General features: G+C 37.0%; 1 pseudogene; it reads right to left on the reverse strand.

Moving 5' to 3' along the window:
* Window positions 1-8,313: 8,313 nt before the first annotated feature.
* LOC109457703 (protein NDRG3 pseudogene) lies at window positions 8,314-9,200 on the reverse strand (annotated as a pseudogene).
* Window positions 9,201-10,287: the final 1,087 nt, after the last annotated feature.

Raw genomic sequence — 10,287 nt, forward strand, 5'->3', positions numbered from 1 at the left:
AGCACTTTTTCTAGGATGAGTTTGCAAACTTCATATACCAATATGAAAGATGAATACAAATCATTTGTGTACATTTTTTTGGTATCCCCCGGTATATTTATATACATATATGTCATTATATCTTATGAAGGATAAAGGAAGTTACATGATGGACTTTTCTGGCGTAATAACTTCATAGGGTGTGGAAAAAACAGGCTTATCTATTAATCAAAATTGTAATATTGAGATTTGTGCATGTCAAGTGGTAGAATATTGATAGTTAATGAAGCTAGGTAATGAAGTCTGGTGTCTTCTTGACTCAATACAGGGGAATGGGTAAGAAGAATGAATTAGAAGATGTTTTGATTACTTCTGAGTTTTTGGCCTGAATATGTGATTAGATAATTATACCTTTCTTCAAAAATAAAATCAGCATGGCCAGAGCCTTGTTGATGTGTAAGAAGAAGAGCTCTGTTTTGAACATAGTGAATTTGAAGTTCCTCTTGAATATCTATGTAGAAGTGTCCAGTAAACTTTGGTTATATAATTTATCAGTAATCTAAATGCAGATGTCCTGTTTTTAGAGCAATACACACACACGTACACTCTGAGTTTATATTTCTGATGAGTCAGAAAGCAACTGAATATTTTTGAGTTAAAACTAGAGAGTCAATTATTAAAAAGTTGATGTTCGTCAACCGCATCAATGTTAATTTATCCATATGTACAGAATTGTTAATACAACGTGGAGGTTGTAATAAGCTGAAACAATATAAGAACTATTTAGTATACAATAAGAGAAGAAAAGTTAATTTCAATTAAGACTTAACTCCTTTAAAGTTATGGGATAATTTAAAACTAAATTGTTTCATTTAAAAATAACATTAGAGTTGTCTGAGGCACAATTTAAAGGAACGTTTTACATTTAACAATTCAGATTCAACTTATTCTAATATGACAAATCTGATTCTAGATTATTTTTAAATCCACCATTATTTACACTGCTTGAATTTGTTTTTGTATTTAGAATACCAATGCTGAATTTTCAAACAAAAAAGTAAACAAACAAAAAAACCCTTTAAACTCTATATTTTCACATGTAGAAATGTCAGCTCTATTGTACTTGATATATTCTCTGTTGCGTGAGATACACTTGGAAAATACAGTTCTTTTTCGCCTGATGCTTTACAATGAATTCCCATTTTATTTTCAATCCCCATAGACTCAAAATAAATATTCAATAAATCCATTTTATCTGTCTCTGGGCAAGAGTCCTTTACAAAATTAAAGAGTCTTTGTCAAATGTTGATGTAAACCAGAAGCTGTTGTTAGTTTACATGCCTCCAAGGAATGCTACTGATAGGCTAACAAAAAGGATGATATATGCTGAATGGCACCCAACAGAAGTGATAATATTCACTCTAAGTTGACAGAATAACATGCACAATCATACGATGAAGAGCATTTTACTAGGGAATAAAACATTGAAAAATTCTGTATCCATAATGAAAAAAAAAATTGCAGAAAAGAAAAAATTGGAGAAATAATTGTTTCTCTATGACTAACTAGATGGTTTAGAGAAAACTCTAAATCAGCATAATGCCTGAATTAACACTGTAATGAGGGTATATTTTTAAAAGAATGTTTAATTAATTCTAAAATTCTGTGGGAAAACTCTGAGTTTAATATCTTCAATGTTTATATAATTTATAAAAAAGAAGCAGAGTGGCAAATTAGAAGTTTTAAAAAACTGAGGCCATTTATAAACTGCAATATAAAAAAGTAATTCCACCATTTTGAAAAATAAGATGTTATTAGGATATAAAAAGTTAAATTGAAAATGAATAATAAATCAGTATACTAATTGTCAATGGTGTTTAAAAAAATGATTCAGAATATCATTCAAGAAGTAAGAAAATAAACTACTTCCTACCAGAAATCTAGAAACATTGGACTTGTAAGGCTGATGGCATACTTTTAAACATTTTACAATCTAGTTTAGTTTATTATTTTATAGTTTATTTATTTTTTTAATTTTTTTATTTTTATCTTTCTTTCCTTTCATTGTTCCTTTCCACTACTGCCTAACTTAATTGCTCTGTTTTCCCAAGGCTACATGCATACTTCATTAATCTAGCTGAAAGTCAGAACACTAACTTGAAAAAAGACTGTTTCAGCCCATGGACATCAGTACTTCAGGGTCCCATAAAACCTTAACTCAAAAGGACTAACCAGAGCATAGGAGGAATTCTCCAAATATCAGCACCCAGGAATCATTTCTTGACTAACTTCCCTTTCCTTTGTTCTGCTTCTCCTTGTATGCCTATAAAACCTGCAGGCTGTTCTAAGAAAGGAAAAGGTGGTCTTTGAGACTACAGTCTCCATCTTTCCTGAAAGACGGCATTTTCAAATAAACCTACTTTTCTTTCCACCAAATGTTTCTCAGTCATTGGCTCAAGAGCAGCAAGCAGCTTAATCTGAGTTTGGTAACAGACTGTCCTGGAAAATCAGTGTGAACAGCTTATAAAATAAGACTGCTAAGTCAAACAAAAGTAGAGCTAGATATGAAAAAAAAAGCCAAATTGTTGATTGCCTTGAAACAACAAATTGCCTTTGAAATGGGAAATCCTCGACCAGCCAAAGGTAAGGTTTTTGAACTTAACTTTTTGTTTTTCTTTACAAGAAAGAAAAAGAAAAAAAGGGAAAAAAAGGAGGGAGGGAGGCAGGGACAGGGGAGGAGAGAGAGAGAGAGAGAAAGAGAGAGAGGAAGGAAGAAAGGAAGGAAGGAAGGAAGGAAGGAAGGAAGGAAGGAAGGAAGGAAGGAAGGAAGGAAAGAAGGAAGGAAGGAAGGAAGAAAATGGAAGGAAATGGAAGGAAGGAAGGGAAATAATTAATTTAACAGTGAAATCATATGTTAGTACCGAGTAATGGATTTGTGAACTCAGTCATTTTTCAAACTGAAGCTGAATAAATCATCATTTTTTTTATGGAGAGAGTTTTGAAGGCATTTGAGTACTTTAAGAGGCTCAGCTCAACTGAGGGCCCCAGATGATCTTTGATTTGTTGGGTATTCTAATAGGCTATTGTATTCTATTACTCATTTAAAACATCAGAAGAGTAATAGTTGTCTATGATCCCATGGACTGTCAAATAATACTTGTGAAAATGGTATAATTTTACTAATTAGAAAATGTAATACATTTGTACTAAGAATCATCAAATTCTCGATTATGTTAGATTTGTTTGGATCATTTTATCATACAGCCATAGAAATATATGTGGGGCAAAATTTACGCCAGAATTGCCCAAGGATATATCTCCTTTCAAAAATAAAGACAGAGAATAAGGTTATCAAAGTAAGTATATACAATTTAAAAGTCTTTTAATTTTTGTAATGCCAAAAGAATAAGGATTTATTATTTTATCTATTTTTATCAACATATATTTATCATTCCCTGTCCTTGGTCAAGTCTCAAGAAGTAGCAAGGGGTTGAATCATTGTATAATATGAAAAACTCTATAGGTTTCCAAAATGGTAACAATATATTTAGCATTGTTTGTTTGGCTAGAATAACTTTACCAACTGAACAAACAATATCTGGAGCTTAATTTTCCACAATAATCTAGATTCTTGGGTTCTGCTTGCTCTTCACCTTCTCCCAGTATGTCCACTCACATAATGGATGTAAGGCTGTGTATTTTCATCAGCCTTCATCCTGCCCTCTCTCTATAGACTTTTGAGGACTGCCAGACAGTGCTCCCTGATCTAAGTTACAGTTCTGAATAATCACTAATAAGCTGGGCGAATATTAGCAATTCACTAAAGCACTGTATTCCTAAGGTTCTTACACATTTCACAAGAAATTGAACTAAATTATCGTAAAGTTCATTCCAAGATCTCTATTACCTTGAAACATCCCTTAGATATCTAGTCAAAGACTCACCTTCTTCTATGATCTTTAAACTAGTGGCTATTGCGCCACTATATCTTTTCTTGAGGCACAATTTTCGGCACTCTATCTGACATGCTAGTAGGCACAATGATATTTTGTTCAAAAAAACAAACAAACAAAACAAAACAAAACAAAAGGTAGTTGTCTTAATCACTCTCATCCCCAGAATATGTTCATCACCTATTCTACAAAATGCATTTCAATAAAGTACTTCAGAGAGTTTGTGTTGAGAATTACTTTGGGCAACTAATTTTTATGTTAAAATATTAATGCAATAAAATCTTAAATCAGAAATGTGTGTCACAATAAAAAAACATCCTTTTATTATATTAAAACTGGTCTGAAACAGGAAAAGAAAAAAATCTCTGCAACAATAAGGTCCTGGGAAAGCGTAACAGACTGAGCTTCGGAGAAGAGAGCCAGTTTACAAGAAGTGAGAAAGACACTTCTTGTATTAGGAAAAGGCAAGAGAGCAGAGAGAGCAGAACAGCTTTGAAGCAGGTGGCAAATCAGCCTCAGAGGGTTTTAAAATAATAATGGCAATTTTGAATCAGGTCTTAATATCGATGAGGATCTAAACCACTAGTGAGTTTGAGGATAGGGCGATCATGCTTTTCTTTTTATTCATGAGCAGAGGCCAGTAATATTATTTGTTTGAACAAGCTAAAAAACAAGTTAGGTAAATAATAGGAAAGAAAATTAAAATAGTCCATCCCTAGGATTGTTTCTCGAATACCGCTCTTCTGTTTTTTTGTTTAATGATACAATATATATTTTTGTTCATATATCCCCTAGCATTGCGTGGACCATTAAGTGTCATAGAATTTTATTTGCCATATCTATAAAACATTCCCTGATATGGAGAATAATTCCCCACTACGTAAGATTTTTAGAAAGAATAATAGGAAAAGCACATCCTGAATCTAAATGATTGCTATCAATTTCTCAGTTCAAAGAGTGACAAGCTAAAACTATCATTATAGTGTTTAGTTATTATGGTTGGTTTTGTTTTTTCTTTTGTTTTCTGACTTAAAGATTTGAACAGGCTTTTTTGAAACTCTTTATAAGCAGTGATGTCAAGTAGATGAGAACATACAGTCTTAGTGTATTCCTTTTAAAATAGCATAACTTTTAAGTTTAAATTGTAAACTGTGAAGAATTAGTTTAATGTTGAACACTTTACAGTCGAAAGGGATGTTTATTAGAGACATTTAGCATTGGAAGAGAACTATAATCAAGAGAAAAGTCATCTGTCCACTGAACGCTACTTGATTATGTTAAAAACAAACAGCTTTGAGTGCTGACACAGTTAGGTCAGTGCTGTTTCTTTCCTTTCATTGCCAGTTAATTGCAATAGAATCCTTCTGTTATTTTCACATCCCCCTGCTAAGAAAACATGTTTTTGATATGTAAAATATCAGTTGCTCTGCACTTTTTTGTGGATTATTAAATATTAATCTGTCAAGAACTCTGGATAAGATATAACAAGAGATTTTCATCCTGTATTTTTAAGGAATTGTAACTGAAATAACAGGAGCAATGTGAGAAAGTAACCAATAGTGGAATTGAAAACATTCTAAATTTATTTTTCCAAATCTGGATATTTTCTGATATCTAAATGTCATGTTAACATGATCATTTTCTAAGATTCTGCCAGATGAATGATCACTGCATTTTGTTAAATTACACTGGGCCTCCAGGAACCACATTTATCAGAAGTAATGGCTCCTGGTATTGGGAGCATGTAGAAAGAATCCTAGAGAATCAAACATTTCTACCTCAATTTAATTGTAACCGGTAGTATACTCGTATATTATATTATTAATTAATCTGAACATTTATATATTGTCATCATTGCTTTGATCATATTATAATGTCTTCCAGAGATATATTTAATGAACTCTGAAAAATATAACTTAACCTTCAATACTTACTTAAATGCAGCCTTTCTTAAGTGTTATGTGACCTTTATATAACACACCAAGGGTAGAATTAATACGTTGTCTTATATTCTCACTTGACATTTTTCATGCTTCTAATCACAGATTTTGCTTAGATAACAATGAGTTCTACAATACTATGTGTCTTTTGGAATCATCTCGACTTGGCAAACATATCATCGTTCAAGCTAATAATTAATACAGCTTATTTTGGGAAAGCTAATTATTTTGATATAATTGTAAACTTTCCCCTCATTTGTTTTATCATGCGGTCTCTCTCTCCCCCTCTTTCCCTGCTTTTCTTTATCTCTCTCTCTCCCCACCTCCCTCAATAAATACATACACATTGTTAAAAAAAACAAGACAATAGACCCAAAATGGACTCACTTATACTAAGCCCCACATCACCAAACCAAGACTTAATTACAGTTTCAACTCTTCCAGCAAGGGAATCTTAAACCAGTCAGTCAGGAATCTCCCTATAGCACTGGATAGGTCTTTGCCTGACAGATCCCCACCGTCCTCTACAGAAAAGTAACCTTACAATAATCATTCTTCATTTTTCTTTTAACCTAGTATAACTTCCTTATTCCTTCTACCTATAAAAGTCTCATTTTGTAAAGCTCCTTAGAGTGTTTATCTGTTAGATTGGATGCTGTCCAATTCAAATTGATTTTTGCTCAAATAAACTCTAAAAATTTGTAATATTCCTCAGTTTATCTTTTAATAGTTCTGGTGTCAGAAGAGGGAACAAAAGGAGAACCTTGACAGCCCCTAGGAGCAAGAGGAAACCAGACATAAGTATCTGCTGAGGCATTTGAACTCATTGCTTTCTTGCTGTCTCTGGAGGTAGTGGGTGAGGCCCTCTTGAATCCTAGCTCAGCAACTTTTTTTTTTAAACAATGAGACTTATACAGCTTTAAATAACTGTGAAAAGTCATACTTGGGCAGGCTGATGCATTCTCCATCTCGGCAGAATGCAAACACTACTCTGAAAAGCCCCCTCCTAAGACTTGGAATTGAGTCACCCTGCGCTTACATCCCGATGCCCTCAAGAGCCGAGCCCTGGCTGTGTGGCAGTTGGTTTTACCCTCTGTCCACCGATACCCACATAGCAGTAGGCTGAACACAAGTCTACCTGGACAGGCTGCCCTTACACACTGGCCCCTTCCCTCCTACAAAAGAGAGTTCACAGGATTAAGGATCTTTCTGAGAAATAAGTTCTGTCTCAACTTCACTTAGCTTCCATTAAGTCTGCTGAAATCAAGGTTATACTTATTAAATATGATATTCTGTTAATATCTGTTCCTCTCCCCACAGCCATCTCCTCACCACCTACATAATCTTTAGGCCAAAACACTCCCTTTTTTTTGAGGATGGAGAGATAGAGAAACACTCTCCATCACAGACCTGGGAGGCACTTCTTGTGGATGTCTGGGAAGACCCTGCAGTGACAGCAGTTTTTCTCCGGCAAAGTGAATGCCTGGTATTTTGTTTTCCACTTTCTTGTGCCACGAGAATCCAGTAATTAAGCCACGTGCAGTCTTTGGGAACAAGTCCATGTTGCATCAGAACTCCTCATTCATGGGCTTCTAACAGTACACACCCCTTCCTTTTATTTATAGAACAGTATATGTGAATTCATTTGGACAGAAGGAAGTGACTGGCCACTTTGCCTGCTTCTCTGTGTAACAGGTTCCCTTCTATTGGTCACAATCAATCAATAATCCAAAAGGCAATTACAGTCTTCCACATTCCACAGAGCTGCTCTCTCCAGAAGTTACTTTGCAAATCATGTTGATCAATTTGGAGCCAAAAGAGAGCGGATGCAGTGGCCTACCCAACCTAGGAGTCTGTTCTACATATTTCCCCTAAAAACACCATTGAGAACAAAAGAGAAAAGTCCATTTTTTTGCCATTTTTTGCAGTAGCTCTATAGGAAAGCATGTCTAAAATCACAGAACTATGCACACACAAACACAGACACGCATGCTCACATACATACGTCAGGATCAAAGAATCTTACCAGATATGTAGTTAGGAAATCACGGGGAAAAAGTGTCAAGAGAAGACATGGAGATCTGATCAGCTAAATGTGTTGAATGGTACAGGAATGTCTTGGAAGTGGTCCTTGGTACATACGAAAAGGGTGGCGGGCAGGCAGAGAATGATAAACCCAAGACACCAGGAAGAGTCAGTGGCCATGCAGGAGTTAAAGACAGAGATGCCAGTTTGCTGGATGAGACGGTCTATTTTGGAGTGGTTGTCAGGAGGCAGATGGACTTGCAAGGTTCAGGGAGGAGCATATGCTTAGCAGGACACTTCCATGGTCTGGTGCCTGTCCAGAACATCAGGGGACTCAGAGGATTCTCGAGTTCCATCTGACTGATGGATCAGCTGAAGGTACTTTCTCCAGATCAGCTGAAGGTACTTTCTCCAGATCAGCTGAAGGTACTTTCTCCAGAGCTGATACTATTCGAGGTTGAGTGGGTTCGTGATCGTGCGAGCCGGGTCATGCTGGCAGATGGTATGTAGCCCATTCCCTGCAAAAAGTACTTGAAGGCCTCGGTGAGCTTCCCAGGCTGCATTACCTGGGGCAGTCCGCCACAGTCTGCCATCTTTAGCAGAGTTGTATTTATAGGATTCAAGCGAGAATTGCATTCAACCACAGCCTCAACTGCTGGTGAATTGTCCCCTACCAACAATAAAGTGGAACACTTTAATGTCTTTGATCTGTTATCATTTTGGCCCAGCATGGGTCTTTCAATCTCCAGGTCTCTGTGTCCTTTATAGGAACCCAGGAAGAGCTGTAGGTTTTCTTGGTTGATATCTTGGGCAATATGCAGTCTGTAGGTTTGAATCAGGTCCAGGTTGGCCTGCAACTCTTCCTGCCCAAAGTGATGAGCCAAAATAATGTCCACAATATTGGTTGTCAAGCCTGAGATTTTGGAAGCTGCCCAGTCAATCCAGCCTTTAGCACAAGGGTCAACGTTAATAAACACAAGGCCTTCCACAAGCTCTGGGTGGTTAAGTGCAAATTTGCTGAGGATATAAGCTCCAGCTCCAACTCCAATCCCAATGATGCTTTTCATACTTAAGTGAGCAAGAACAGGTGGCAGCATTTCAGCCAACCCATCCATTGTGGGGTACTGGTACCCTGTTGGGAAAGAAGGTACACCTTCCTGTTGGCCTGGGGAAGCCACATGACAGACAGCAAAGTGCTGGGTGATCTCTTGCATATCCTCAAAGTTAAAGAACTCATAGAAACAGGATTTATGATTGAGGCCAATGTCATGGTATGTCAGAATAACTGTTCCATTCCCCTTCAGTAGGCCTCTTATGGTGACGTGGACCACACCATGAGTTGTTTCTACACCGTGTTCCTGATAGTCAAAGTCCTAGAAGTTTCATGTACCATTCTTATCATTTAGAAGTGGTTTGATCTCGGTGAGATGAACATCCTGAAGTTCATCCATGAGGACAGATGAAAGCAGAAGACACTAAGAACTAAACCAGTTAACTCTGAGGCTCGGGTACCCGCCATCAGTGCAGCAGCGTGTAGGCTTCGGCTGCAACAGCCAGCTCTGCAACTTCTGTGTTATGAGCTTTCAGTCTCTCTTTGAGCATTTCTTTTTCTGGACTGGGTCTGAAAATCAGCCAGAATAAGGCTAGATTTGAGTGAAAAACTAGACTGAGTCTAACTTATAAGCTAAACTGTGTCTCATTTAAACTGAATTAGGTCCAATGTGAGACCTCAGGTGAGTAAAATTTGGTTTTAAGGCTGAACAAGTACCTTAATCTTATCAAAGATAATCTTGACTTACATTGGTCCCAAGGGAGACCTTTTAACTATCTTAATAAGCTTATCCATTTATGAGGTGAGCAAGAAATGTAAATTTTCATGAGTAATCTAAATATAACTGTTAAGGAGACTGCTGTGAAAACCAGCAGGGACTGTAGCTGTGTGAGACAAACAGATGCTCGAGTCCCAGGCATTTCTGTTCACACACCCCAAACATGCAGTCTCTGGCCTCAACGTGCTCCACACCTCTTGCTAAGTAGCCCAAAGCCCAGCACTGGCAGCAGCCAGCCTGTTTGCAGCTTAGCTTATCCCAGGTACCTCTGAGCCCAGGACAAGTGCAGATCACTTTGCAGCTCATACCAAATGGCTCTGGGCAGGGCATAGTCACCATTAGATCTTAGCCTGCGACAGATGCACCAGAACCTACCAAGACCCACCAGAACCAACACACGTAGTGGCCAGCTTCAGATCACGATAGAGCATTACTCAACTACCTCCATAAATGACATACACAAAGGGCACACTTAGCAGGCACCTGCTTTAGCCCTGGTAAATCAAATCCTGCTCCATAGTATCATCCCCTGCACAATCACTCCTCCATTGTAGTCGTGGC

Source organism: Rhinolophus sinicus, chromosome 16 (assembly GCF_057876585.1).
Source record: "Rhinolophus sinicus isolate RSI-liver-muscle chromosome 16, RSI-T2T, whole genome shotgun sequence".
In the NCBI taxonomy this organism is placed as follows: Eukaryota; Metazoa; Chordata; class Mammalia; order Chiroptera; family Rhinolophidae; genus Rhinolophus; species Rhinolophus sinicus.